The sequence below is a fragment of the Myotis myotis genome, unplaced genomic scaffold, assembly GCF_014108235.1.
Source record: "Myotis myotis isolate mMyoMyo1 unplaced genomic scaffold, mMyoMyo1.p scaffold_m19_p_17, whole genome shotgun sequence".
Taxonomy (NCBI): Eukaryota; Metazoa; Chordata; class Mammalia; order Chiroptera; family Vespertilionidae; genus Myotis; species Myotis myotis.
Genome location: NW_023416321.1, coordinates 39540409 through 39544856, shown reverse-complemented (window position 1 = coordinate 39544856; position 4448 = coordinate 39540409). Strand labels below are relative to the sequence as shown.

At 46.6% G+C, this 4448-nt stretch overlaps 1 pseudogene; it reads right to left on the bottom strand.

Annotated features, from left to right (window-relative positions):
• Positions 1-1227: 1227 nt before the first annotated feature.
• LOC118672031 lies at positions 1228-2268 on the bottom strand (annotated as a pseudogene).
• Positions 2269-4448: the final 2180 nt, after the last annotated feature.

Sequence of the window (4448 nt, the reverse complement as noted above, 5' to 3'; positions counted from 1 at the left end):
CTGCCCCCTGAGTGTGTCCTTTATGGATCCGAGGAGCTGCAATCTGGATGGTCCCACTCTGACCACCGGGCACACTGGCTCCTGGATCTCTAAGGAGATGCTAATCTAGCCTCTTCCTGAGGCTACCCAGCAGAAGCCAGCTGTGAAGCAATGCAAGTTGCCATGGGGCCTTGGGCCAGCTGCAGTTTGTTACGTAATTTTCAGATTGCAAAGGGCTGCGCCTTTCATATGTAAAAGCCTCCATGCACGGCTTGGGTGGGGCGGGGTCCCAGGGGATCAACAGGGCAGAGGGAGCAGTTATGGCTGCTCTCAGTCCTGCCCTCAGAGGCCCTGCTTCTCAGTGTCCTGGCAATCGCTGCAAGCACCTCCGAGAGAATGCTGTCCTCGAGTTCTGACCAATGCCAGACAGTCCCGTTTCTCCCGTATGAGTCTGGGTCCCCAGAGACTCGCCTGGAACTGGAGCTCAGAGCTTGAGACTCCCTCCAGATTGAGAAAGACAACCGCGCCCTCAGCTGCCAGCCCTCTCTGCATGCACCTCCACACCTTTGCATTTTACTTCTGCACCGCACCTCCTCTGAGTCTCAGTATGCTTTTCTCTTTCCTTCTAGTTGTAGAATTTCCACTCAGCCAGCCTTCCTGTGGTTCTGGATGATGTCCATTCCGTCTTTTAGTTGTATTTTTGAAGTGGTTGTACGAGGCAGCAATCTCTGGTGTTTACCTATGCCACCATCTTGGTTTCTCCTATTTGGCATTTTAGTTGGTATGACACTTGGATAGTTGGCTGTATTATTTATATGTAGACTTTTCTTTTTACATTATATGGCAATGTACACTAATCTGATACATATAGTACACAGAATAAGATCCTTTAGAACAGTTATGCACAAAACATGCAATATTGGATTTACATTGGCTCCCAGGATGTGACTAATTATAGAAAAAGGAACCACAAGTTATATAACACACAGTGAACACACATCTAGTCTGAAGGGCAACTGTAGCGTGAGCAACATTGGCAGTGGTGCCTTTGAGGAGGTGGAGCTATTTCACAGTAACCAGTTTAGGGCTACCCAAGATAAGGACCCTCTAGCATCAGGATGCAGATGCTGGGTTTTATGAACCATGACTATTTCTATCTTTAGGAAACTGATGTTCTTAGTCACAGATCAGATAAAAAGGACAATATTCACAATCTCCAACTAAAATCCTGCTGGAGCCTAGTCAGTGAGGTGGTAGGACATCAGAAGACTTTAAAACTGCAGCTCTTTCTGGATCCCCCACAGTGTGTCCGCACTCTTCTTCACATGGGCCTCTTCCTCAGGTGTCAGAGTCACCTTCACAACATCTGAGATTCCATTCTGTCCCAAGATGCAAGGAACAACACTAAGAAAGCCGTCGTCCTTTATTCCATAGAGACCCTTAATCATAGTGGAAATTGGATGCAACCGCCTAAGATTCTTCATCATACTTTCTGCTAAATCAGCCACAGATAGGCCAATGACCCAGGATGTATAGCCTTTCAGTTTGATTACCTCGTAAGCACTGTCAACCACCTGTTTGTGAACTTGTTTCCACTGTTCCTTATCTGCATCAGTGCCTAAATCAGGGCGCAGATTCTTTAGGGAGACACCAGCAACATTCACTCCACTCCATACAGGCACACTAGAGTCTCCATTTTCCCCAAGGACCCACCCATGACAGCTTAATGGGTGAACTCCCAGCCTCTCCCCCATCAGGTATCGGAAACGGGCTGAATCCAGGTTGCAACCACTTCCAATAACACGGTTTTTGGGAAAGCCACTTAACTTCCAAGCCACATAGGTGAAGATATCCACTGGATTGGAAACAACAAGCAATTTGCAGTTGGGACTGTATTTTACAACAATAGGAATGATGAATTTAAAGATGCTCACGTTACGCTGGACCAAATTAAGGCGGCTCTCTCCTTCTTGTTGACGTGCCCCAGCTGTGATAATAACCAGCTTGGAGTTTGCAGTCACACTATAGTCTTTGCCAGAGACAATTTTTGATGTTTTAAGGAAAAGGCTGCCATGTTGGAGATCCATCATTTCTCCCTTTAATTTGTCTTCCGTGACATCAACAAGAGCAAGTTCATCTGCCAAGTCCTTCATTAAGATACTCATGGCACAAGCCATGCCAACTCACCAGCCCCAACGACGGTAATCTCATTCTGGGGACTCTGTTTTTCCTTAAGAAGGTTCACATCAGCTGATCCTTGAGTGTTGCCATTTTGGACTTGGAACCAAAAGGAACCGGGCGGGCACGGCAGACGGGCGTTGGTGGTGCACGATGGAGGATCCAGACTTGGCGGCTGCAGCTCGGGTACCTTCCCATTGATTTTTAGAGAGAATGGAAGGGAGGGGGAAAGACAGAGAGAAACATCGATGTGAGAGAAACACATCAATTGGATGCCTCCTGCACGCGCCCCAACCAGGGCCCAGGCTGGAGAACTGAGGTACGTGCCCTTGACCAAAATTGAACCCGAGACCCTAGAGTCTGCAGCCCAATGCTCTATCCACTGAACCAAACTAGCTAGGGCCTGTTGTTCATTGGTTGACAGAGTCTTGGGTCCCCTAAGTCTTGAGGCATACCACTGTTATTCAATATTCATGGTTATTTAACATCTCCGGCTTGCTAGAAACAGTTGTGAACACCAGCATTCAGTTTTGCCATCTCCTAGGCAAGTGCTGCTAAAAGTTCTGTTACATGGAATTGCTGGCTGAAAGAATATGTGTGTATGGAAGATACAATTCTTTCATGAAATTATGGAGAATAGGTTCAGTAGAGAGATGGAGGCAGAATGCAGACCAGAGTGCGGCCTGCCTTTGAAGAAATAAAACCAGAAGGGAACAGAGAGAGGGCTATAGCTGGAGGTGGGTGAGCAGCAGAGCCAGTGAGAGGGAGAGGCTGGGATGCAGGAGAATGAGGGTAAGTGATGAGGAGAAGACCCTGATGGAGGAGATAAAACCTGGAAAATGTGAAGGAACTGGCCTCAGGTTGTGCACCCTCACAGTGGGGCAACAACATCTTAGTTATTACAGTGGTTGGTGGTCTTCCAAAGGGCCATGCACATAAACAGACATGCTAATGTATTAAAGTTTCATGGAGTCAGGACAGAGAGCGATTAGGAAAAACATGTCTTCCAGGCCTTATAGGGGCAATAATGGGGGAAGAGGTAGAGAAACATGGCTCAGGGGTGATTTCCCTAACAGTACTCACTCTTGGTTGCTGACACAAGAAAAATGAAGGTTGGATTCATCCAGAACAAGTAGTGGAACAGGGACCAGAGGCTCTGTGCCTGGTTCTTACCTCCCCAACTTCATTAGTGGAGGAGGTATGGACTCTACGTTTCATTCTTGTTTGTAGCCAATTTGCATTAGCAAACATGGTGTCAAGATAAGCCTCTTAAACCCCCTCGCCAGGAAATTGGCATCTCTAGATGACTTGGGTTTACTTGTTCTGAAACTGGCTTTCTCAGCATTTCTGTAAAGGGGTTGAGAGGTTAATCCTGTTCACTCCCTCCAGCCCCACCGGAATCTATTTTCCTCAGGGATCCAACATCCAGTTCTTGGCCTCTGTTTAGGACTGAACTGCCGGGCCAGGCCCACAGCACCTTGGGCTTCTCACTCCATTTTTGAGAAGTAAAGATTGAAGGACAAGTGTGTTGTGCGGCCCAGCAGAGGGTACAGAGGACAGAGAAATTCCATTGCTTCTCTGGGATCCTTGCCAGCACCCTCTAACCATCCCAAACACTGTTTATCTTACATTATTCAAATTCTTGTTCACACTGACTTTAGACAATTTTTATGTATGTCTAGTGTTGATGACTTTCTTGCTCTACCCTGTGGTGAACCATTTTTAAAGCTAGCCCTAACCCAAATCTGTTCCACCCAGCAGACTTGTACTAAAGCTTTGAAGAGGTAATAACCAGGGCAGGGCCTGGGGTGAGGTGAGTGAGGTATTTAACTTCAGGTGCAACACTTAAGGGGCCCCACAAAAACCCAGAAATCAAGATAAATAACCATAATGAACAAAATATCAAAATGTTATTTTATTTCTTAAAATACATTTTTATTGATTTCAGAGAAGAAGGGAGAGGGAGAGATAGAAACATCAGTGATGAAAGGGAATCATTGATGGGCTGCCTCCTGCACGCCCCGCACTGGGGATCGAGACCATAATCCAGGCATGTGCCCTGACTGGGAATTGGACGGTGACCTCCTGGTTCATAGGTCGACACTCAAAGCGTGAGCCATGCAGGCTGGGCAAAATACCAAAATTTTAAATAAAGACAGGGTCATTTGTAAGGATTCATATTAGCCATCTATATTTTTAACATTTTTTTCCAATCATTCCAGCCACCAGAAATGTCTCTGTGGCCTACTTGACCCTCCAGTACCCCCATGTCCAACCCACTGGTTTCTTGT